The sequence below is a fragment of the Dama dama genome, chromosome 11, assembly GCF_033118175.1.
Source record: "Dama dama isolate Ldn47 chromosome 11, ASM3311817v1, whole genome shotgun sequence".
Classification (NCBI taxonomy): Eukaryota; Metazoa; Chordata; class Mammalia; order Artiodactyla; family Cervidae; genus Dama; species Dama dama.
The window spans coordinates 33,016,055-33,042,024 of NC_083691.1; the positions used below are offsets into that span (position 1 = coordinate 33,016,055).

Below are 25,970 nucleotides of genomic sequence, written 5' to 3' on the forward strand. Positions count from 1 at the left end.
GAAGGATGGTGTGAATACACACTGTTGTAGAAGGGAAGGCAGACTAGCATCCTGGCAAGAGCAAAGACTAAGGGGTCACGAACCTATTGAGTCTCAATGTAGGAGACAGCATAGCTACAATTTTAAGAAATTCTCAAGATGATTATGATGCCAACCAAAGTTCAGAGAATACCATGTCCTCACCAGACTGCTGAGGGTCCTCAAAGATGCTGCGTATTCCCATACCTCTCAGGCATGCACAGGCTGTCCCCACCTGCTTCCCGCATCACAAGAATCGTTTCTTGGCTTTTCTTACCACAAAATGAACTCCAGCTCGCCTTTCAAGGCCAGATCACCATTTGCCCAAAACTTTTCCTAACCTTTTGAGAGAAATGAATGATTCTTAGGTGCAAAAGACTATGTAACCATGAGAGAATGAGGTGAATCTCTGTGTACTGCATGGGAAAGTAGCCATGATATGTTTAAAGGGAAAAGAAGTCCCAGAATATTTATACTTTCTTTAAACAGTGGAACAAATATGTGTATTCCTAACTTCAGTATCTATATTAAAAGATCTGAAGAATACACATACCTGATACCAGGCAATTTTACCTTTTTATTTTATACCCATGTATATTATTTGAATTTCAATAGCACTTTTTTTACTTTTTCAAATTCAGTAATGATTAAAGTGATTACCAAGAGAGTAATTGCTCAAAGGATCACCGGGGAAGAATGGGTTGATGTTATAGCCCTGTGCATGTCATCATTCTGTGGGGTCTCTCTCAGTGTGAGCTCCTTGGTGGCAGGGGCCTCATCCTGTTCATCTCCCTGTCGGCAGTGCCCCGCACTGGCCCTGACACATGGTGGGTGCACAGGGTGTACTCATTGAATTTAAAAGATCAAAAACAGAGTCTGGGAAGGCTTGGTTGATCAGCCCCAGGACCACACAAGTGAGACTTGATGTCCTGTCTTTCACCACTACCACCAACCCACACATCCTTCCTTTGTGCCAGCTTCCTATAAGAAACTGGTTGTATATAGTTGTTTAATCTCATGATTTGTGGAAATCAGAAGCTGTTATTTGTTATATAATTAAGGGAGAAGAATAAATGAGACATGTCCATATTTATATCTAAAAGCTACAGCAATACATTTTGTCCAGAAAGTGATTTTAAAGTCCTATTTTATGGAAAGCAGGACACTCATTCTCACTGAGTAATGTTCTCAGTTTTTTTTTTTAAATACTAACCTATTCTAAAAGTTATGGATGGATTGTTTGAGGGGAAGAGAAAACAGGTCACTCAAAAGACAGTGGCACTTATTTTGAGCCTTGCTTTAGAATTAAAAATACAAATGTGAGCCACTGCCCTTGCCCCCAAATTCACGTTGTAGTTTTAACACACTCTGCTATGTTCACTTGGTGCATATGGGTGTGATTCCCTGTCCAGTGACATGGCTGGTTGAGGATCAGCTGCTGAGCCCTCTGCCCCCTTCTCAGCCTTACCAACACTGATGCTTGCTAGGTTTAGGAAATAAGGCAGTTCCAGTCTTTTATCCTACTAGTGTAGGCCCAACTTGGTCTTGGCCACTGGTTGGGTCTCAGAGTTCATGCTTAGCAGGAAAGCCAGAACTATAATGGACACCTTAAGAACCATGTTCTCCTAAGTAGAGGGTGAGCTTCTCCCACAAGACAGAGACTTGTTGAGAACACTGACTTTAAGGAATGCTTCCAGGATACCCCAGAATTTGGCTTGAGTCTTAATCTTTACAGGTAGGAGCTGTCCAACATTTCAGCAGACTTTTGCATCTGCTTGCTTTGTTTTGGGTTTTTTTTGTTTGTTTGTTTGTTTTTTTGTTTGTTTTTTTGCTGTACCACACAACTTGTGGGATCTTAGTTCCCTGGCTAGGGATTGAACCCAGGCCCTCAGCAGTGAAAGCTCAGCGTCCTAACCACTGGACCACCAGGAAATTCCCTGCATCTGCCCACTTTGAAAGAAATGTAGTGACAATCTGTTTTGACTGTTTTGTTTTGTGCCCTGTTCTAAGGGAATTGACATAGTTTGGGATCTAGCTTCTCAGGTCCTTAGATCTGATACTTTAAAGATCAGCTCTCCCTTGCTGTATAACAAAGGCAGCCCAGCCCAGTGCTCTGTGATGACCTTGAGAGGTGGGATCGGGGGAGGGGTGGGAGGAAGGCTCAAGAGGGAAGATACACTTATGGCTGATTCACATTGTTGTATGGGAGAAACCCAACACAACATTGTAAAGCAATTGTCCTCCGATTATTAAAACAAATAAAGATCAGCTCTCCTTAAGGTCACTGAGTCCCAAGAAAAGTGATTTATATTTACTTGCTCAGGCACATTTGTACCAGAAAGTAAATTCAATATAGCAAGGGATACACTTCTACCCTATATCATGATACCTTGAAAATCAGAAAAATAATCCGAGCTTGCTTTGTGAATGTGAAATCAGAGCAAGTACAGTTACACAATGTTAAGAAAAGATGTATCATTCACACTGTGGTCAAGCTTGATTAACTCTCCCCTCTCTGCCAGAAGAGACACTGTCCTAGTGACCAGAATGCCAATGCCAACTAAAGAGAGTTCCACTCCTTGGATAAAGTTGAAATTGCAGTAACATAGTTTTATTTTCCAGTCATCTTTTTTTCAGATTCCACAATAACCAGCCCTCTGTTTATAATTACCTTTTCAACCAGATTCTACATGATGATGTGTGGCAGTTTTTCTAAGTTTGTAACTTCTTTTGCATTGTTAAAAGTGCTACCTTGTGACCTCTAAGGAAATGTATTAGTCTTATTTACTTATTTCCAAACCACACTATTCCTCATGCTAGGTAATCTTATCTGTAACATGCAGATATGTGTTAGCAGGGATCAATAGATATTTTATGTAAGGGCCAAAGAGTACATATTTTACACTTTATAGGGTGTACAGTTGAGTGAGTGTGGTTGTCTTCCAATAAAGCTTTGTTTGAAAAAAAAAAAAAAAGGAGCTCTAGCTCTTAAGTGCTGACCCCTGTTTATTAGTCATAATCACAGAGGGGGCTCTTTTTTGTCCTTTCTTGACTTTACTTCAGTCCTCTTTTATCATAAGTATTAGCTTAAGTCTTCAAAAGAGATTTTTACTCTCTGCTTAGAGGACCAGGAGTCCTTAGAAAAATGACTTCTTCCAAGATGGAGGCATGAGAAGTGCAAGTTGAGCCTTGAGCATTTTTTACCACCAGGAACTAAGGAACTTCTCCAAGAATGATGGGGCTATGTCATAGAAGACAGAGAAGCCAGCTGAAGGGGGCTCCCAGTGGCCAATACTGGCACAGTTTGAGCATCAGAATAAATGATAGTAATGTATCATAGCCCATTGAATAAAATAATCTATGAGTTTGTACTGATCTAAAGAAATAAATGAAAAATAAATGGAGGAGGAATGATGGGGTGAATGATGGTGTTAGGAGGAAAACATGGTTCTCACACAGGTTGAGGGGCAAATAAGAATCACTTGGGGAACTTTTCCACGTACCAAGCCTCTTTCTAGAGAGGGGTGTGTGTGTGTTGGAAAAGTTCTGTCTGTGAGACACTGCTGAGCCTTCCCTGTTTGGAGGCCACTGATGTGTGGGCTATACAGAACAATGGGAAGACAGCAGATGGAAGGGTTGTGTCTTGAGTGTGCTTGGCCCATGCATGCCTGCCCATCATGTCTAGTCCTTCAGTCATCCTTATCAGAGTGTTTGATCTTCTTGGCAACTGGTGGGTTCAAAAGTGGAGCTCCTGCCTCTGGGGTCCTTGGGCAACCATAAGAAATAGAGACTGAAGTTCCCCTAACTAGCAGAGACCACTTCCTATAATGTTTCCATTTTAAGCTCTTCACCTGAGGAACAGAAAATATTAGTACCCGGAAGAGGGGCTTCTCTGCTGGTTCAGTGGTAAAGAATCCACCTGTCAATGCAGGAGATTCAGGTTCGATCCCTGGTCTGGGAAAATACCACATGCCGCAGAGCAGCGAACCCCTGTACCACATCTATTGAGCTTGCACTCTAGAGCCCAGCAGCCACAACTACTGAAGCCTGCACACCCTAGAGTCCCTGCTCCACAACTAGAGAAGCCACAGCAATGAGAAGCCTGGGCACTGCAAGTAGAGAGTAGCCCCTGCTCCCTGCAACTGGAGAAAAGCCCACACAGCAACAAAGACCCAGCATGACCAAAATGAATAATTATTTTTTTTTTTAAATAACCTGGGAAAAAAGTAGTGAAGAATTAGTTCTTACTTTCCAGTGAATTTTCAGGAAAAAATTTCAAGCCCTTTAGCAGATAAAGTTGTAAAGTGAGCCTTTAAAACATTTTTATTCTTTTTTGAACAAGTATAGATATGTGGGGCCCAAGATGTAGATCCCTGACTTCAAGGCACATATCTATTTGGAAAGATATTGTGAATAAGCTAAATGACAATATAAAGGATAGATTGATACCTTAAATGCTGTGTGGCAGGCCACATATATACTTAATCACCAAGGGAACTATGTAAACTCATAAAATTCCTTCATATTGAGGGGTAAAGGGTTTGCCAAAGGCTGGAGTTGTCACAGAAGACAGAGTAATGCAGTCAGCATCTATTGGAAAGGATCTTAACAGGCCGCCTGAAAGTAAAACTCACCTAGTTCAGCCTTCAGTCTGGTTCTTGGCCCCCTGGGACATCCCCAGAGGGTATTATCCAGCTTCAGAACTTGCTGTGATGGAACTTTACCCCTTCCTGGAAAAACTATGCTGCCTTTAGCGCCACTGGAAATTTTTTTTTCAGTTGGTCATAATCTATCTTTTTGTACCTCCAACACTTTGGTCAGAATTACATCCCTTGTGCCCACAGAGAAGTCTAATTCTTACTCTTCCCCTGGTAGCTCTTTAGGTCATTACAGAAGGTTCTCGGGTCAGTCTGTGTTTTTCTTTCATCTCTAAACTAAACCCCTAGTTTCTCCATCAGATCTTCACGTGACCTGGATTTGAGTATATTTACTGCATCCACTATGATGGTCACTCTCCTTCAAACCTACCCCTGCTCATGAATGTTACTCTAAATGTTTGCTTCCTGAAACTGAATTCAGTATTCCAGGTGTGGTCTGATAAGCCCAGAGGGGAGCAATATTATCACTTTTTTCATCCTAGAAGAAGGACTTTATAATAAGGTATCTGGCTTCAAAGCAGTTCTGTTCTTACCAGCTCTGTTACCTTGGGCAAGTTACTTAAGCTCTCCTAGCCTCAGTGTAGTTCTGCTAACATCTGAGAACAGGTACTGGGCGCCACATGAGACAATAGGGATACAGAGACTTAATCCTAGCCCTCAAAAAGGTCATGGTGAAGTGGAAGGAAAAGATAAGTACTGTCTGTGTTAGAATGCAGCCGAAGATGGAGAAGCCCTATACAGTCAGCAAAAACAAGACCGGGAGCTGACTGTGGCTCAGATCATGAACTCCTTATTGCCAAATTCAGACTTAAACTGAAGAAAGTAGGGAAAACCACTAGATCATTCAGGTATGACTTAAATCAAATCCCTTATGACTATACAGTGGAAGTGAGAAATAGATGTAAGGGACTAGATCTGATAGACAGAGAGCCTGATGAACTATGGATGGAGGTTCGTGACATTGTATAGGAGACAGGGATCAAGACCATCCCCATGGAAAAGAAATGCAAAAAGGCAAAATGGTTGTCTGAGGAGGGCTTACAAATAGTTGTGAAAAGAAGAGAAGCAAAAAGCAAAGGAGAAAAGGAAAGATATTCCCATTTGAATGCAGAGTTCCAAAGAATAGCAAGGAGAGATAAGAAAGCCTTCCTCAGCGATCAATGCAAAGAAATAGAGGAAAACAACAGAATGGGAAAGACTAGAGATCTCTTCAAGAAAATTAGAGATATCAAGAGAACATTTCAGGCAAAGATGGGTTCAATAAAGGACAGAAATGGTATGGACCTAACAGAAGCAGAAGATATTAAGAAGAGGTGGCAAGAATACACAGAAGAACTGTACAAAAAAGATCTTCATGAGCCAGATAATCACAATGGTGTGATCACTCACCTAGAGCCAGGCATCCCGGAATGTGAAGTCAAGTGGGCCTTAGGAAGCATCACTAGGAACAAAGCTAGTGGAGGTGATGGAATTCCAGTTGAGCTGTTTCAAATCCTGAAAGATGATGCTGTGAAAGTGCTGCACTCAATATGCCAGCAAATTTGGGAAAACTCAGCAGTGGCCACAGGACTGGAAAAGGTCCGTTTTCATTTCAATCCCTAAGAAAGGCAATCCTAAAGAATGCTCAAGCTACCGCACAATTGCACTCATCTCACACGCTAGTAAAGTAATGCTCAAAATTCTCCAAGCCAGGCTTCAGCAATACATGAACCGTGAACTTCCAGATGTTCAAGCTGGTTTTAGAAGAGGCAGAGGAACCAGAGATCAAATTGCCAATATCCGCTGGATGATCGAAAAAGCAAGAGAGTTCCAGAAAAACATCTATTTCTGCTTTATTGTCTACGCCAAAGCCTTCAACTGTGTGGATCACAATAAACTGTGGAAAATTCTGAAAGAGATGGGAATACCAGACCACCTGACCTGCCTCTTGAGAAACCTGTATGCAGGTCAGGAAGCAACAGTTAGAACTGGACATGGGACAACAGACTGGTTCCAAATCGGAAAAGGAGTACGTCAAGCCTGTATATTGTCACCCTGCTTATTTAACTTATATACAGAGTACATCATGAGAAACGCTGGGCTGGAAGAAGCACAAGCTGGAATCAAGATTGCCGGGAGAAATATCAATAGCCTCAGATATGCAGATGACACCACCCTTATGGCAGAGAGTGAAGAGGAACTGAAAAGCGTCTTGATGAAAGTGAAAGAGGAGAGTGAAAAAGTTGGCTTAAAGCTTAACTTTCAGAAAACGAAGATCATGGCATCTGGTCCCATCACCTCATGGGAAATAGATGGGGAGACAGTAGAAACAGTGTCAGACTTTATTTTGGGGGGCTCCAGAATCACTGTGCATTGTGACTGCAGCCATGAAATTAAAAGACGCTTACTCCTTGGAAAGAAAGTTATGACCAACCTAGACAGCATATTAAAAAGCAGAGACATTACTTTGCCAACAAAGGTCCATCTAGTCAAGGCTACGGTTTTTCCAGTGGTCATGTACGGATGTGAGAGTTGGACTGTGAAGAAAGCTGAGCGCCGAAAAACTGATGCTTTTGAACTGTGGTGTTGGAGAAGACTCTTGAGAGTCCCTTGGACTGCAAGGAGATCCAACCAGTCCATCCTAAAGGAGATCAGTCGTGGGTGTTTATTGGAAGGACTGATGCTGAAGCTGAAACTCCAATACTTTGGCCACCTCATGCAAAGAGTTGACTCATTGGAAAAGACCCTGATGCTGGGAGGGATTGGGGGCAGGAGGAGAAGGGGACGACAGAGGATGAGATGGCTGGATGGCATCACCGACTCGATGGGCATGAGTTTGAGTAAACTCCGGGAGTTGGTGATGGACAGGGAGGCCTGGTGTGCTGCTGTCCATGGGGTCGCAAAGAGTCACACACGACTGAGCGACTGAACGGAACTGAACTGAACTGTGTTAGAAGTGCACCAACATGTATTAGAGAAACTCCTGGAAGGCCAACCTAAACTCAGCCCAGCAGAAGAGGGTGAGAATCAGGGAACTGACACTTGAGATGAATCTGGAGGTTAGGCTGGCACTTTCCAAATGAAGATCAGTGGCAAGGAAGGGAAGGCATTTCCAACAGAAGTGTAAACGAATAGCACCGAAGTCTGACTCGGCCTGGTACAGTGCCTTAGAGCTGGAACGTGGTGTGGGAAGGGTGTGTGATGGTGGGAGGCTGGAGAGGCAGACAGGTGTCCATCATGGGGAACGTGCTGAAGGCAATGAAAGACATCAAATCAGGGGTTACTTCAATAGTAGTCTGCAAAGTAGTGGATATGAAGCCCAGAAAATGCAGTTGATGGTACCCTCAGCCCAGTCATACTCTCCATGTTGCGAGGAGTACGTGAGGTAAATAATATGCACAGTAGGGTCAGGGCCATGATGGGCTCAGTCAGTGGGGTCCTCTTCCGCAGCCGCTGCCCCCATTGCCTTTTGTCAGTCCCAGCACGGTGGCAACTCACACGGAGCTGCCATCAGTTCAAACCCCTTATGTGTTTGCACACTTTGTTTGCAGGTCTTTAGGTCCCCTGACACATCATTTGTTTCCATTTGGTTTTTAAATATTTAAATGCAGAACTTCACGTGTATTTTGAATGGTTTAGCCTCTTGGCCATTATCCCATCACAGCAATCTGGGATCCTGACTGTCAGCCGTGGTCGAGGAAGTGGTGGAACATGAGCCTCACTTAAAAGGAAGTCATCTGGGTACAATCAGGACTAGCAGGGCTTCAGTATAAGGGAGATTGGTGGGAAGAGAGCACCAGTGTGAGGCTGAGAGTCTAAGGAATGGAGAATCCAAAGGAAAGAATGAGAGGGAAGGAGTGGAGTGGAATTGTGAGCACCAGCCCAAGAAGTCTGGTTTTTATGCTTCACGCGTAGGTGTGAAGGGCCCCTGGAGGTTTAGCAGGCAGTGAGAGGATTAAAGGGCTTCCCAGGTGCCGCTAGTGGTCAAGAACCTGTCTGCCAGTGCAGAATACATAAGAGATGTGGGCTCGATCCCTGGGTGGGGAAGGTCCCTTGGAGGAGGGCATGGCAACCCACTCCAGGATTCTTGCCTGGAGACTCCCATGGACAAAGGAGCCTGCCGGGCTACAGTCCATAGGGTCGCAAAGAGTCAGACATGACTGAAGAGGCTTAGCACACATGGCACAGAGGGTGATTAAAGTGGTGTTTTTAGAAAGTTTGTCTTGTGATGAGGGGTGAAAAAGTTTAAAGGAGACTAAAGGCAGGAATACCATCAAGTCACAGTTTGGACAACAATGATTTCAGAGAGACTGGAAAGGATGAGATGGATGAGAAAAAGTAAATGGTTTGACAATTTGGCCAGGACGGGAGAGGCTGGATTGGATTCAAGTACATGTTTTTTAATGTGGCATTTCATGGATCCTTGCAGACTTTTTTTTTTTTTTTTTTGCATTTTAGTGTATAACAGATTTAAACTATTAATTAGTTATAATATTTTATTGTGAAACATTTGTTTCCATGTTATCATTAATGTTCCCACTTCAGTTTTAAATACATTTATCAATACTGCAGTTTGGGAAAAAAAAAAATTAGTTTTTCCAAGCTGCTAATCTTATCAATTGTCAGTTCTTAAAAATACTCTGTGAGACTTTAATTTTTTAGATGCAGGTAACACATTTCTACTTACTTAGTTGGAAGACTGATTTTACACTGATATAACTGTGTGAGTGTTTGTGTTTTATCCAGATAACAAAACAATCTTAAAAATGCACTTCAGTGATATCAGGCAAACATTTGCCAGGAGTGTACTGTGAGTCAGGTGTTAAAAGGTTCTTGGGGTTGAAATACATGGTTCCTGCTCAAGGAGCTCACTGCTGAGCAAGGGCAAGAAGCCTGTAAGCAAATAAGTACAGGGCAGGGTTATGTGAAATATGACAGAAGTACAGGTTCAAGGCCTTTCCGGCTCCTCCTGTCCTTGTTTTACCATGGCAGGGGGAGGGAATGGGAAAAGGAACAAGGGAAGAAGAGAAAGGGAAGAGTGAAAACAGGGAGGGAGAAGAGCCAGAAAGGACAGAGATAAGAAAAATAACATACACTTTGTTACACTTTATACTGTACAAAGTACTTTTAGATAAGTTGTCTCATTTGACTCTGCCAAGAAGCTTAGGGGAGAGCAAGAAATGAGATGGGGTTAGGGGATGGGAAGCAAGCCCCTCAGTGAAGAGAAGTGAAAGAAGCGTTGAAAGTGCTCAGAGCCCCTGTGGCCTCGTGGGCTGTCCCTGAGGATGGTGCCCTGCTGGTGGAGGTGGGCCTTAGCGAGCCTGGTTGGAACCCAATGGGGACCTTTCAAAACCAGAGAAACCAGCCTCCAATGAATAAAAATAAATGCAAAAAATAAAAATGTAAAAAAAATAAATAAATAAAGACAGGCTTAGAGCTTTAAAGGACATCAAAAAAAAAAAAAAAAACAAAACAGAGAAACCAGCAAGAAAGGGTAAGAACCACCACTCCAGGAAGCCTGAACCACCCAGACAGTAATAGAAGCTGTAAAATGGTTATTTTGGCAGCTATTGTCAAAGACTTCTTGCTGCCTGACCACAAGTTTCTTCCATTACTTCTCTACCCTGTTTTTTTTTAAATATATATATATTTATCGAGCTTTTTCCTTGCCACAGGAATTATCCATGTTTGTTGTAAAAAATTTAGAAAATCCAGATAAACCCAAAGAAGAAAATCAAAATCCCCTATAAACCCACAATCAGACAGAACCACAATTATTATTTTAGAATACACGCTCACGTTATTCTTCTCTGCCTGTGGGTATACTTCTGCTCTGTAATACTTTCCCCTGATTTAATATATTGTAAACATCTTTCCATGTCTTTCAGTTGGGATTATGTTTGGGTACTGGTAACAGCAAATCCTAAACCAAACCAACAGTGGCTTAAACAAATAATAGGAATATGTTCCTCATATGACAAGAGTCTGAAAGTAGGAGGTCCAGGCTGGTAGAACAATTCAAAGATGTCATCAAGGACAGCCCAGGTCAGTAGCCTGTTGGCTGTTACCTCATGTCTCAGGGTGGCTGTTAGTTGTAGGAGAGGCTGGGAAACAAGTATTTCATTTTTCTGGCCTCTCTAGTCATAGAAAGGCGAGGGGAAAGGGTGTCGGGAGTGAATGCTAAGTCAGCCAGCCAGCGAGCGATGCCAAAGAGTCACTACATATTCTTTTACAGCATCATTGTCCTAAGCAGCTGCATAGTGTAGATGTACCATGATTTGTTTAACAATTCATTGTTATTGATCATTTCACTTGTTTCCAGATTTTCTTTATTATAAAAGCTTTATGTGCTGTGCTTAATCACTCTGTCATGTCCGACTGTCTTTGCAACCCCGTGGACCATGGCCCGCCAGGCTTCTCTGTCCATGGGGATTCTCTAGGCAAGAATACTGGAGTGGGTTGCCATGCCTTCCTCCAGGGGATCTTCCCAACCCAGGGATCGAACCCAGGTCTCCCACATTCAGGTGGATTCTTTACTGTCTGAGCCACCAGAGAAGACCGTAAAAGCTTTATGTATACCCATAATTATTGCTTTTGTGTCAAATTCCTTAATTCTGTAAGTAGAATTAAGGTGGAAAAGTATACAAAAAAATGTGAAGGCTTTTAATACCATTTTTTGGCCAAATTGCCCTTGAAAGAGATTGTACTGAATTCTACTGTCACCACCCGTGTTTAATGGAATACAGTCCCCTGCACTCGCAACAGCAGGTTTTTGTTTGTCACTGAGCTGTTATCCTAGGGCCATCACGTGGATTTAACTTTGTACTAGCCCTGACCAGACTGAAGTGCCCACAGCCTCTGGGGTCCCAGAGCAGGGATGCTGAGAACCTCAGCCAGCCCCTGCCTGGAGGTGCGGATCTGCAGGGCTTCCTGTGCTTCCAGGTGGCAGATGCAGGTCCCTGTCCAGACAAACCCTGCAGAGGACTTGTGATGTTGAGCACGTGCCTCATTCATCTACCTTTATTTTGAAAGTCCTTTCTGCCACTGCGGAGTCGTCATTTGTCCCATCTTAGTTCTAAGTCAAGGCCATCCTGGCTTGCATGGGACTGAGGTGCTTCTGGGGTCTGGCCTCTTTTGAAACAGCCCTCCCCACACCCCCACATCGTGAGGTACCTCAAGTGAGGTGGCCTTCCTGACCTATCTCATCATCTGTAACAAAGAGAAGGCTAAGAAGACCGAATTGGTAGATTCTACCTGTTGGTGATGGAGAGGGGATTTTATTTTATTTTATTTTTTTTTTTTTGGAGGGGGGATTTTAATCATGTGAAGTTGCTTTGGAGACATGCTACAGCTTCCTGGGGAGGCAGCCAGAAAAGTGACTTATCCCCGCACGTCCCTTTGAGATAGTTATTAACTAGTCAACAGTTAACCACTGTGTACAGCCCTCCTCCTCAAATGAGAAGTCATCTAGGGCTGAAAGAAGGATTTCTCTGGCCAGGTCATCTCTGTGCACACCGTAGGTGCTTCAGTATTCATACATGAAAGCAGAGATTCGTGTGTGAACAAATAAATGACTGATGAACCCAAGTGAGTCTGTGCTCAGTGAGACCAGGCCCCACCACCACACTACCACCATCCAGACTAAAAGAAAGAAAACTCCATAATCGTGATTCCAGGAAGGAGATGATAAGGATTCTATTTAGATGGTCCCATCACGACCTTACCTTGACCTCCCGAGAGGTAGCATGCAGAGTGTGAGAAGCACCATCCTAAGGACACTGAGTTCTCTGAGTCCCTCTGAGGGCAAGCTACCTTCAGTTATTACCACCATGAGGGCAAAGAAAGGAAGAGAATGTTGATGTGCACGTGAGGTCTAAAAAAGACCTTTGGCATTACAAGAATAGAAAGCAACCCTGCCTCCCCCTTGAGTGGCCAAAGTTTTGGTTCTTAAATCAAGATCCAGTTTTTCTCCTTCTTGAATTATCCAGCAGTCTCTTCTTTTTCCTAGAGCAGAAACCAATAGACCAAAATGACCTTGTTGAGAACAAGACATGTAAAAGTAGAGCAGCAAAATTCGAAGAAATACTACAGTGAATCAAAGTATGTCGGAGAGAACATAATAGGATTTCACTAGGGATAAGCCTGCCTACTGAGACACGTGTATTTTCAGTGAGCTACAAACACTGTACAGCATGAAGGATCGTCAGATTTAAAGGGCACCCTGAAACCAAGTGGACAAAAGCCCCCACTAGTTTAGCCACTAGGGCCAATTCCCTTAAGAGAGCTGAGTAGGCAGGCCTTGCCACAGTCAAGGGAGTCTGTGGTAGACTTGATGCCTGATGAGTCCCATGAAAGTGACTCATAACACCAACAGTTTGTCCAGATCTCACAAACACAGACAGAAATGTTTATGATAATTAGGTGAGCCCAGAGTGGGAGGCTGCTGAAGGGCTAATTTAACTGACAAAAGACCTCTTCATATTGAGATTCCCAAGGGACTCGCATACCAAGGACATGGTTAAGTTGTAAGTGTGATAATTTCAGAAAAGTTGGAACATTCTAAATGGCCTATAATCAGAAGTAAAGAATTTACCTTCCTGGGATAAATCATGCCTGCATAATGAACTCTACTTTGACAAAATTGTAACTTCTCTTTAAAAAACTTATGCACTTTGAGACTTCCCTGGCAGTCCAGTGGTTAAGATTGTGCTTCCACTGAAGGGGGCATGGGTTCAATCCCTGGTCAGAGAACTAAGATCCCGCATGTCGCAAGGGGTGGCCACACACACACAGACACATACACACAAAACACCTTATGCCCTTTCTGAAAGAAAACAATAGCTAGTTAGAATCAGTCTTAGAGCTTTTCTCATCATTAGGATACAATAAAAGATCAACCACATAAAGAATCACAGGGAAATTTAAGATCCTTGAGGTTGTGTTTGGGGACCTGTGAAAGGTAGGAATAGCTTCAGTAAATCTTTTAGGTATAACAGACTAGGTAAATTGTTGATTTTCCCCCAAAGAGGCAAACAAATATTGACTGTTTTGACTTAAAGGAACACTAAAGAAAGCAGAACATGAATCTGTGACTGTAAAATATGCAACCTCAGGAGGCACTAGAGATAAAGGAAAGAGTATTTGGTTCTGGTCAGGAAATGACTATCCTATTTATGATCCCAAGGTCGTGAGTAAATCTGTATCCCCACTGGGTATATCCTCATTGGGTATTATGAAGACTTACCTGTTCAAGATATGATGAGTCCTTTTTCTGTTATGCTTTTGACTATTTTAGTCTTTCCTTCGCTTCTGATTTAAGAAGATTTTGTGCAAGTTGGGTAGAAATTTAGACAGGTCTTTCTGAACCTTAATGGATTCAGCTCCAGTGATCCTGCAATCAGTTGGATGTTTGAAGCTTTGTTCCCCTTTTGTTTTAAAGCTCCTCTCAATTTTGTTCAAATTAAAGGCTGCCTGAACTGCCACTGTGATCCCCAAGTATCCTTGCTGAAATCATGCATCTAGAAAGATGAGTTCACAGACTTGGGTTATGGTATAAATGCATGTAAAAAGTAGGAGCCTGGCCTTGAGGGGCACAAACTTAGGTTTAAACTGAGACAAACCCATAATTTTTGGAGTAGTTAGTCCAAAGAGTTGCTTGTATACTTGTGTCTTCTTAGCTCCTCCCCAACCTATTGCCTAGGTCTCCCACCTACAAAACCCAGTCAGAGTTGTAGTTTCAGAGGACAGAAAAGTTTGGAGCGATCTCTGCCAAAGCAGAAACCTGTTTGCAGGTCAGGAAGCAACAGTTAGAACTGGACATGGAATAACAGACTGGTTCCAAATAGGAAAAGGAGTAGGTCAAGGCTGTATATTGTCACCCTGCTTGTTTAACTTATATGCAGAGTACGTCATGAGAAATGCTGGGCTGGATGAAGCACAAGCTGGAATCAAGATTGCCTGGAGAAATACCAATAACCTCAGATATGCAGATGACACCACCCTTATGGGAGAAAGTGAAGAAGAACTAAAGAGCCTCTTGATAGAAATGAAAGAGGAGAGTGAAAAAGTTGGCTTAAAGTTCAACATTCAGAAAACAAAGATAATGGCATCCGGTCCCATCTCTTTGTCAGGCGAGTGTATACTCCTCGGTTTTTGCCTCATCACAACAAAGATTTGGAGTGATGAACATTAAAGCCCTTGGCATGTCACAGCTCTCGGGTCTTGGACAGACCGTGTTATAGCTCTTAGACAAATCAGTGTTACAGCTCTGTGTTACAGCTCTATTTTATTTAGATAATAACAGGTAAATCCATCCTCAAAGCATGAGGGTATTCTGACCCAAAGATGTGAAGAGAAGAGTGCCTGATCGTGGGAGAGAGAGAGCTTTGGCTCCTCTTTTTATATGTTTTTCTCTCCCTGGGCCTGTCCTATGTAAATTGGGCCAGCCAGGAGTGTTGTTTGTTCTACCTGAGGTCCTCACTCCGGTCCTTGGACCTTCCTTTGTTCTATTTTTGTGGGCTTTTCCCTTCCAGGTCTTTTAGCCACCGCCATTTTAGACTCCTTTTCCCTATTCTAACTACCTAACAACTTCATGACAAATAGATGTGGAAACAGTGGCTGACTTTGTTTTTCTGGGCTCCAAAATCACTGCAGATGGTAATTGCAGCCATGAAATTAAAAGACACTTACTCCTTGGAAGGAAAGCTATGACCAACCTAGACAGCATATTAAAAAGCAGAGACATTACTTTGCCGACAATGGTCCATCTAGTCAAGGCTATGGTTTTTCCAGTAGTCATGTATGGATGTGAGAGTTGGACTGTAGAGAAATCTGAGTGCCGAAGAATGGATGCTTTTGAACTGTGTGTGGTGTTGGAGAAGGCTCTTAAGAGTCCATTGGACTGCAAGGAGATCCAACCAGTCCATCCTAAGGGAGATCGGTCCTGGGTGTTCATTGGAAGGACTGATGTTGAAACTGAAACTCCAATACTTTGGCCACGTGATGCAAAGAACTGACTCGTTGGAAAAGACCCTGATGCTAGGAAAGATTGAGGGCAGGAGGAGAAGGGGACGACAGAAGATGAGATGGTTGGATGGCATCACCGACTCAATGGACATGGGTTTGGGTAGACTCCAACAGTTGGTGATGGACAGGGAGGCCTGGCATGCTGCAGTTCATGGGGTCACAAAGAGTTGGACATGACTGAGTGACTGAACTGAACTGAACTGCCAAAGCTAGACTGTCATGAACAAAGCAAGAGAAGGCTGAGGAAGGTTCTCATAGGTTTTTTTATAATCATCGAAAACTGGAAACAACCCAGATGTCCTTCAGTGGATGAATGGATAAACCGTGGTATATCTGCACTTGCACCATTATTTAGCATTGTACTTGGACCATACTTTGCGATCCCATGGACTATACAGTCCATGGAATTCTCCAGGCCAGAATACTGGAGTGGGTAAGTGGTACCATAAGTACTCCAGAAGTACTCCTTTCTCCAGGGGTTCTTCCCAACCCAGGGATCAAACCTAGGTCTCCCGCATTACAGACAGATTCTTTACCAGCTGAGCCACCAGGGAAGCCCAAGAATACTGGAGTGGGTAGCCTGTCCCTTCTCCAGCAGATCTTCCCGACCCAGAAACCAAACCAAGGTCTCTTGTATTGCAGGCGGATTCTTTACCAGATGAGATACCAGGGAAGCCCCCATTTCTATAAATTCTTAAAATTATGGAATTATAGAAAATTCCAGAAAATTTATAGAAAGCACATCTCTGGTTGCCAGGGATCAGAGTAGGAGGAGATAGCATGAGGGAGTTTCTTCGAGGTTATGGAACAGTCTGTGTCCTCAGGACATGAATCTATACATGTGATAACATATCTTAGACTGTACAACAACAGCAGCAAAGTAAGAGGGTGTGTAAAAACTCATGAAATCCAAATAAGGTCTGTAACTCAGTAAATAATGTACCAACGTCAGTTTCCTGGCCTTAACAATTGTTATGTAAGATGTTATTGGGGAAGCTGGACGAGGATACATGGGAATTCTTTGTCCTGTTTTGCAGCTGTGAGTCTAAAATCATTTCAAAATAAAGAGTTGACAAAAATTTGGAGGGACACTTGATTTCTACAAGGAGCACTTGGAAATCTCTTCAGTTTTTGCCAGAAAAGATAATATAAGCTAACGCCCCAAGAGTTATACATTTAATGCAGTTTCTAAGCACTGTAATTTCATTTGCTGTATTTTTTATTTGGAAATGATGCTTAACTATTTTAACTATAGTAGTGTTAGGGATATTTTTGCATTGTTACAAATATCTTGTATACGTGGGGGGAAAAAATCCCTTGATGAGCTTTTCCCAGGATGGAATAACTCCCAGTTCTCTTGTGGAGCTCTTGCTTGTAGCTTCTACCACTAACCACATCCTCTTCTGCCTCCAGCACGCATTTTGGGGTAAACTATTCAAAATCTGCTCCGTCTTCCCAGTCTGTTCCTGTTGTATTGACTCTTGTTTGCTTGATAAGCTGCTTCTTCAAGACCCCACTCAAACTATGCTTTTTCTAGAAGCCTTCCCTGACCCAGACAACAGAGTTACTCCAGCAGCATCCTTGCTGCATCTGGGGTTGTAGTGTAATGTGTCGCCCTTTGGTTATTTCGTCCTCTTATCTAGCTCCCAGACTAATCTATGAAATCCTCAAGGACACAGAGTAGGTCCCCTTCCTTCCTATAGGCCTCATGCCAGGCTCAGCGCCTGGAACACACACTCCACAGATGGTGATCAGAGAGTAAGTGAATCGGAGGCTCCGAAAATTCCTTAGTAACCCTGCTTTAATAGAGTAATTTTCAAAACTAAAGCCCAAAAGGGGGTTTGGTTAACCACAGTTAAACAGAACAGTATATTCATATTTAAAACATTCTCCACATGTTCAACTTAGTCAAGACATTATTATATTGAATTTCTTGTTCATTCCCTCATTTCTTTCATGATACCGTGTTGTAAAACTTTAGGAAGACCATGACATTGCTTTCATGAGCCTCCTTAGACAGATATGACCTAGAATTTAAGGATAGGATGTGAATTTTCCAGGTTTTCCTGAGAGAAGCAAGGTATTCACCTCACAAGCTGTCACGTTCTATCAAGTCCACCTGCCGTGCCACAGCAGACCCACCGGCCTTGGTGACAAACACCTGATTTCTCTCCTCTGCATCCTCTCAGGCAAATAATCTGGGGCTTCATAATTGTCCTCAGGTCAAGATTCAGTCCTCACACTCCAGCACAACGACTCAGAGTTTCATCGTTTCTCCCTGCACAATCTAATGACCACTTCTCCATCCAAGGCCTGGTAACTTCATTAAACAGGGCAGGTAACCTCCTCATCGAAACTGGTCACTCCCTTGGCACCAGGGACACCACCTGCCTCTCCCATTTCCTCTCTTGATCACAACCTGTAACATTCCTCTAAGACTTGATCATTGGTCTCATGCTCATTTTTCAAAGGAAAGTAATCGTAAACATGTTTCCCGTGTCCCAAATTTTCCATTTTCTCTTCGCTTCTCTCTAACATCCTACCATCTTTAAAGTCTTAAATTTGGTGCCACTTTCCCCCAGAAGCCATTTAACTACTAAGGCCTCTCTCATCCTCTACACTCTCCTGGAGCACTTAAAAGCCAGATGCACTCGCACAAGTTAGTGCTTCATATTTTCTGGTTTGTGGAATCCTGTGCTGTTTTATGAGTTACTCTTATTTCTTCAACCAAACGAAGGCTCCTTGAGGAGAAGACCCATGACTTAAAATCATCCTGTGTCCTCCTGGTGCCTCGTGGAGGGATTAGCACATTACAGAAATGGTCGATAAACCCTTGCTGAGTGAGCAATGCTGCAGTAGCTTGGAGAGAGGAATATAAAGTAGAAAACCTTTGACATCTCCTTTCCTTTCTCCTAATGCTCAGGAGCCGAGATCAGGGCAAGTCACCCTGCAGTGTGCTGTGCTGTGCTTAGTCACTCAGTCATGTCCGACTCTTTGCGACTCCGTGGACTGTAGCCCACCAGGCTCCTCTGTCCATGGCATTCTCCAGGCAAGAATACTGGAGTGGGTTGCCATGCCCTCCTCCAGGGGATCTTCCCAACCCAGGGATCGAACCCAGGTCTCCCGCATTGCAGGCGGATTCTTTACCGACCAGAGCAGCCCCATCCTGCACTAGCACTGTGCAAAATCGCGTCAGTCTTCCTGCCTCAGTGCCATGGTGTGGGAGGAGCACAGGATTTGGGTGCAGGTGGCCTGGGTTCATGGTCTGGCCTCGCCAGTGGTTGATCTTAAATCTGAGTGAGTCACTTGAACCCAGAGTCATATTTAAAACTGAGATAATAACTAAGGTTTTTTGGAGACAAATGCTATGTAATTCACTAGAGTGGCATTTGTGGTGGGAACATCAAGCACCATGGTAGATCAGGAGAGAAGCTATTTGAAGGCAGACAGGCCTGAAGGTACCCCTCACTGCACATCCTCATTGAGGGGGAATGGCTGTTGCCTGCAGTGGGGGCAGGTAAAGTCTTGAGGGTGTGAACAATGAGGGTCTGCACGAAAGGAAGAGACTCAGATGTTGAACGTTGCCAGGTTTGTTCTGGACATCGTCAGGTAGACCTGCTGGTGGAAAGGTCAGAGTATGAAATAAGCAGCCTGTCCAAAAGGCGAGGAGATGCACATTGTTAGAGCTTGGAGCTGAGGCCACTGGCTGATGAACTCACAAGTGGAGGTGGTGTGCTACGTGAGGGGCAAGTTTTTCTCTAACACCACAAGGGTTGCTGGCCCAATGAGTGGAATTTGATAATAATACTTGCTACAAAAGTATTTTTGTTTTTAATAAAAGGCCAGGAGATAAAACTGGTGGATTGGTTGTGGTGGGGGAAGGGGAGAGGGGCTCTGAGAGCAGAGAAAGGCCTGGGCCTGGGCTGGAGGGAGAGTAGACTGAATGATTCATAGAATCCAGTTTCAGAGGAGAGGAGAACATGCCACTTGGCCAGATGACAACTATCAGCCATACGGTCTGAAGAAACATCCTGTGAAAAGATTAAGTGACATGATTTGAATGTGACCCCAAAGACCAGAGCTGCTTTTGAAGCACGAAGGATCAGGAAGGACACAGCAACCTACTAGGGCTGCAGACACGAATGTTCTCTATCCCACACGTCCCAGCTGCTGCTGCAGCAACCCCCTCCCTCTCTATGTTCAGGCCGCAGGTGGGCTAGTGTACCCCTCCCCTGGGATGTGCACAGAGCTGGACTGACAGCCAGTCCCAACTGGGGCATCCTCCCAACCGGTACCAAGTTCTGTTCTCAGAACCATCCCAGAGCCCTGCTCTGAGTCTGGCAGCTATCTGGGCTTCTTCCCCTATGGCTCAGATGGTAAAGAATCCTCCTGCAATGCGGGAGACCCAAGTTCGATCCTTGGGTCAGGAAGATCCCCTGGAGAAGGGAATGGCAACCCACTCCAGTATTCTTGCCTGGAGAATTCCATGGACAGAGGAACCTGGCGGACCACAGTCCATGGGGTCACAAAGAGTCGGACATGACTGAGGGACTATCACTTCACCTCGTTTCTCTTCCTTATATCAGAGAAAGAGGTCATTTTCAATCTCTTGCTAAGCATACAGGGGCTTCAGGCTGCATTTGGTTGTATGTGGCCAGCAGGTGCAGCCTGTTTTCTCCTCTCCTGCTCCTTGTGGTCAACAGAAAGGAAATATGGCCAGAAAACCACCCTTTCTGAACCCACCTGCCACCTGAAACCCCACACTGCAGTTCAGCTGCTCCCATTCATTCATTCATCCAGCAGTGTTTATTGAGCAGCTGTTGTGTCCAGGGCCCCAGGCTAGTACTAGTGAAGGAAAGGAACGGGGCACCAGGGCGCCAGCATAGCTGCCGAAGAACCACAACCTGAAGCCACACCTGCCCCTGCTCTTCCCCTGCTCAGGTACCGATCGGAGCTCTGTGGGGAGTTTGCCAGGGTCCTGGGAAGAACAACGTGAGTCAGACACATCAATCATCCTCTGCCTGTCATCAAGGTTGCTCAACCCCCAAAGTGGGGAGATGATGAACCTCTGGTTCCCAAAGAGGAGGTATCTCATTAAGCCCACAGCAACACCATGCTCAAGAGAATCATCCTGACCCTTCAGACCTGAAAACTGAGGCTTGGATACTTCAAACTATCATGTTGGCCAAAGAGTTCGTTTGGGTTTTCCGCAACATGTTGCAGAAAACCAGTATGAACTTTTTTGGCCAACTCGATACTTGCTCAAAGTCTTATGGGCAGTGAGTGGCAGATCCCATAGCTGAGCCACATCTACTATTCAACCTGGCTTCCCCACACCCCACAGCTCCAGGAGTATGCTGCTGGTAATCTTGCTCTGATGGCAGATCCCATCATGAAAGTTTGTTGGCTTAAAATGTGAAGTGTTTGTGGAACTTGAAGATCTTCTGTAGAGAGCCATTAGAAAGAAAGGTTTGCCTTTCTACCTGCCCACGGACACGGACCCTACTAATAATGATTAATTTTAGCAAGTGAGGAGTTCTGCGTACTCCCCTCCTGGATTCCCATTAACCCTTTGAGTAATGACCAGATAGAGCAATCTGGCCAGGACTCCCCAGAGGTCACCTTCCCCGGGACAGCAGCTGCAAGGGCAGAGCCCCATTATCCAGACCTGCCTCTTTAGAATTCAGATCACAGTCAGCAGGGCGTGTTCAGAACTCCAGTGACTGGGACCTCAGCAGGGTTCAGGATCTTAGGGAAGAGCTCCATGACCTAAAAGTGCAATAAGAATAGAATCCTGGAGAAGCTCCAGTTCCTACCTGAGCCTTCAGGGTCCAGATCCCTGTCCTGGATCTGCTGGAGTGGGTGTGTTCCCCAGCAGCCCTGGAACTACTCCTTCTGCCCCATCTCTCCTTTTTAAATTCAGCTTCAGGAGGCTGAGCCTCCCCATGAGTCAGGTCCTGGGTCAACAGTGAGAAGAAGGTGATTGGCTGGGTCTGCCAGGGCTTTGTGACCCGCCGGCAGGGCTCCTGCAGGCCCTCAGAACCCTGCCTCCCTGTCTGCACTTATTGCCTACATGCAATCCCAGAATAACTTGGGTGTGTAACCCAGGGGGCAAGGGGTAACAATTTTGCAGACTTTCCAAACAGGTGACTTCAGCCCCCTGGGCCCGGGCAGGAAGGGGTAACCAGATGACAATGGGCATTGCCCCATGTCAGGAGCAGGAAACATTTTGGCAAGCTCCTCAGAGTTCTCTCTCCTCTGATCTCACAGCATCTGTTCCAGTTTTCCTGACTGGTAGGATGGCATCTACAAAGCAGAATGTATGGGAAATCTGGAGTTGGGGAGGGATCGTGTTAGAAGCGCCAGCTTCAGGTAGCCCAGATGGTTGTTCCCAGGCAGAAAGGGCAGAGAAAGGCACAATTCTGTGGTCTGTCTCCTTCCTAGACTGGAATTCCAGGATCTTGGAGGCCTGAAGCTGGATGTGTGTTGGGCGCCTGCTTCTCAGGAATGTGACCTTGGATCTCAGTGTCTGCCCTAATAATGCTGATAATACTGACCAAGTGCTTACCAGGTGCTAGGGTCTGTCCAGCACTTTATACACATGACTCAATTAGTTCTTGAAACAGCTCTGTGAAGTGGGGACTCTCATTGTCCCCATTTTATTGATGAGGAAACTGAGGCCCAAAGTCAAGCAACTAGGAAATGTTAGAGCCAGGATTTAAGCTCAGGTTGTGTGACTGGAGATTTGGTATTCTTAAAGCAACCATTTTGGAGCCTGCTGGAGGCAGGTCCAACACCCACTACAGGACTGAAAGACCCAGTGTGTCCCTCATAGCTGTGGGGAGCAGAAGGAACTGGGAACTGCAAGGAGTTCTGGAGACCAAAGAACTAGAGAAGACTGAGCAGATGACCCCTGGGTTATCTCCAAGACATATTTGTGCAAGGTAGAGCTCCACTGAAGACTTAAAAAGTCAGTTAGATTTAGGCCAGTGATAAGGTTATTAAACATTAGAATGAGCTTTCAGAGTTATGCAGTCTTATTTGTGATTTAGGAATTGCCTAGCTCTAAGTACAGTCTAGGGATCTGGGAAGGAACTGGATGGTCTCTAGATACTCTTTCCAGCCATGGGATGGTCACATTTGGTCTTGATGACCATGTTGGAGGCCTCTGACTACAGAATGACTACATCTGCCTCTCCTGATGAGTGATAACTGTCTTTCCCATTACCAGTGACTGCATCGTGAACCTGCCGGTCCTTGCATAGGAAATGATTTTGCATATCACCAGATTAAACCTCCTCAACTTTTCTTTCCCTTGGTCAAGATCTTGTAGAGCAGATTGTTCCCAAGGCCATGTCCTCAGTCTGATTCTTGAATGGGGTTTCAGGCTGGATGGTGACATGCTACAACCCAGTCAGCTGTTTCTCCTGACAGTCACCATGTGGCAGAGGCCAGGGTAGAAACACAGGGATTGGGGTGGAATAAGACCCGGCTACTGTAGCCCTTGGAACAGAGCCTGCCTCTGTTCTCTCAGGGGAGGTGACCCAGCCCTTGGTTACAGTTGCATTCACTTTTAAGAGTTGTCTCAGATTTTGTCTCAGCTGCAGTGGTGGATAACTGGTTCACTTAGGGCAAGATACCTGGGTGGATGCTTTATATACCTTCACCTCAAGAAGCTGGTCTGGCTTGAGTCTAGGCCCGAGTCAACCCCCAGTACAAAAAGCCATTGGAAGCTGGATCCATTGATGCATTTAACTTATGGCTCTGGGGAATTGGGGGGTTGGTTTAGTTGAGAATCTTAGAGTTGACCCAACGCCCTAGCTAATTCCAGTTCGTTCAGTTCTTAGAGGGCACTTTGGTCAGGAACAAGGATTCCACTCAAGCCTCTGCCCTGATACCACCAGGTTTTGACCCAAACAGGCTTTCTCTTTGAGGGATAGGGTCAAAGTCAGGAGCTCTTCCTTGTCTGAATTGAGCTATGGAGAGGGGAATTTAGGGATGGGAGAAACTTTTAAAGGAGTCTTTGCCAGGACCTGGTGCCACCTGCTGGTCACAGTTTAGCTGTATTTATAGGGCCAAATCTAGGAGAGGAGCATTAAAAGAAGGACATCCCGCCCCCCCCCCCCCCAATCCTGACAAGGAATAAGAGAACTAGGAGATGGGTTTCTTCATGACCCCCAGCAAGTGTGAGTGGAGATCCTTGCAAAGAGCCCTGAGTGCCTTGGATGCGTCCTCCTGAGCCAAAATGAACCCTAAAAAGCTGGGCCAGAGGATAGCATCACCTGAAAGAACCAGAGCCAATCCTGAGTGGAGACAAGGCTCTGTTCCACGTATCAGCTGCCCACCCATACCCACCCCACCCTGCCACCCTACTTCATGTGACCCACCCCCACAATATATAGCCTGTGCTATTGCAGTTCGGGCCACACAATGCATCAGATGAGGACTGTGGTTCTAATACTGGGTTGTGTATCAGGAGTATATTTTAAATTATGTAGACATAAAAGCTGTGTGTGTGTGTGTGTATCACCAAATATATTACAGAGTCAACTCTCCATATTTGTTGGTTCTATACCCACGGATTCAACAACCACAAATGGAAAATATTTGAAAAAAATTTCAGGAAGTTCGAAAAAGTAAAACTTGAATTTACCATGAAACAGCAACTACTTACATAGCATTTACCTTGTATGAGGTATTATATATAATCTAGAGATGATTTAAAGTATACAGTAGGATGTACAGAGGTTATTTGCAAATACCATGTCATTTTGCATAAGGGACTTGAGCACCCATAGATTTTGGTATCCACAGTGGTCCTGGAACAAATCTCCCATAGACACTGAGAGCCAACTATATCACATATAAATATATTTGTATATACTATATATACATACTATATATGAATATGTACTACATTATGTATTGTTGTTGAGTCGCTGAGTCATATCTGACTCTTTGAGACCCCATGGACTATAGCCTGCCAGACTCCTCTGTCCATAGGATTCTCCAGGAAAGAAAACTGGAGTAGGTCAGTTCAATTCAGTTCAATCAGTCGTGTCCGACTCTGCAAGCCTGTGGACTCCAGTACACCAAACTTTGCTGTCCATCACCAACTCCCGGAACTTGCTCAAACTCATGTCTATTGAGTTGGAGATGCCATCCAACCATCGTATCCTCTGTCATCCCCTTCTCCTGCCTTTAATCTTTCTCAGCATCAGGGTATTTCCCAGTGAGTCAGTTCTTTGCATCAGGTGGCCAAAGTACTGGAGTTTCACCTTCAGCATCAGTTCTTCCAGTGAACATTCAGGAATGAGTTCCTTCAGGATTGACTGGTTTGATCTCCTTGCAGTCAAAGGGACTCTCAAGAGTCTTCTCCAACACCACAGCTGAAAAGCATCAATTCTTTGGTGCTCAGCTTTCTTTATAGTCCAACTCTCACATCCATACATGACTACTAGAAAAACCATAGCTTTGACTAGATCGACCTTTGTCGGCAAAGTAATGTCTCTTCTTTTTATATGCTATCTAGGTTGGTCATAGCTTTTCTTCCAAGGAGTAAGTGCCTTTTAATTTCATGGCTGCACTCACCATCTGCAGTGATTTTGGAGCCCAAGAAAATAAAGTTTGTCACTGTTTCCATTGTTCCCCCATCTATTTGCCATGAAGTGATGGGACCAGATACCGTGATCTTCATTTTTTGAATGTTGAGTTTTAAGCCAGCCTATTCTGTCTTCTCTTTCACTTTCATCAAGAGGCTCTTTAGTTCTTCGTTTTCTGCCATAAGGGTGGTGTCATCTGCATATCTGAGGTTATTGATATTTCTCCCAGCAATCTTGATTCCAGCTTGTACTTCATCCAGCCTGGCATTTCTCATGATGTACTCTGCATGTAAGTTAAATAAGCAGGGTGATTTATTTAACTTATATATTAACTGGAGTAGGTAACCATTCCTTTCTCCAAGGGATCTTCCCAACCCAAGGATAGAACCTGGGTCTCCTGCATTGCAGGGAGATTCTTTACCATTTTAGCCACCTATGTATAAATATAATTAATGTATATTCATATAGTGTATTTTATATAGTGTACTATATGTATATTATATAATAATACACATGATATGGCTATATATAATATAGAGATGCTGAGGAACCACAGGAAGGCTGCCCTCAGGTTGGAAGATCTTTGAAGCTCAAATGATTTCAGTCAAAAACTGGAGAACCAGTTTAGACAGGGACCAGTGCCTCTGCTATTTTTCAATAATCAGCACTTGAAAACCATACACAGAGA

General features: G+C 44.3%; 1 protein-coding gene and 1 non-coding gene across 3 annotated transcripts in view; both read left to right on the top strand.

Annotated features, from left to right (window-relative positions):
• MAPRE3 (microtubule associated protein RP/EB family member 3) overlaps window positions 1–25,970 on the top strand; it is a 57,107-nt gene that overhangs the window by 21,345 nt on the left and 9,792 nt on the right. The gene's annotated exons all lie outside the window — the stretch shown is intronic.
• LOC133065700 (small nucleolar RNA SNORA62/SNORA6 family) lies at window positions 19,350–19,499 on the top strand. The gene has a single exon (XR_009694962.1). It is a non-coding gene; the product is annotated as a small nucleolar RNA SNORA62/SNORA6 family (small nucleolar RNA).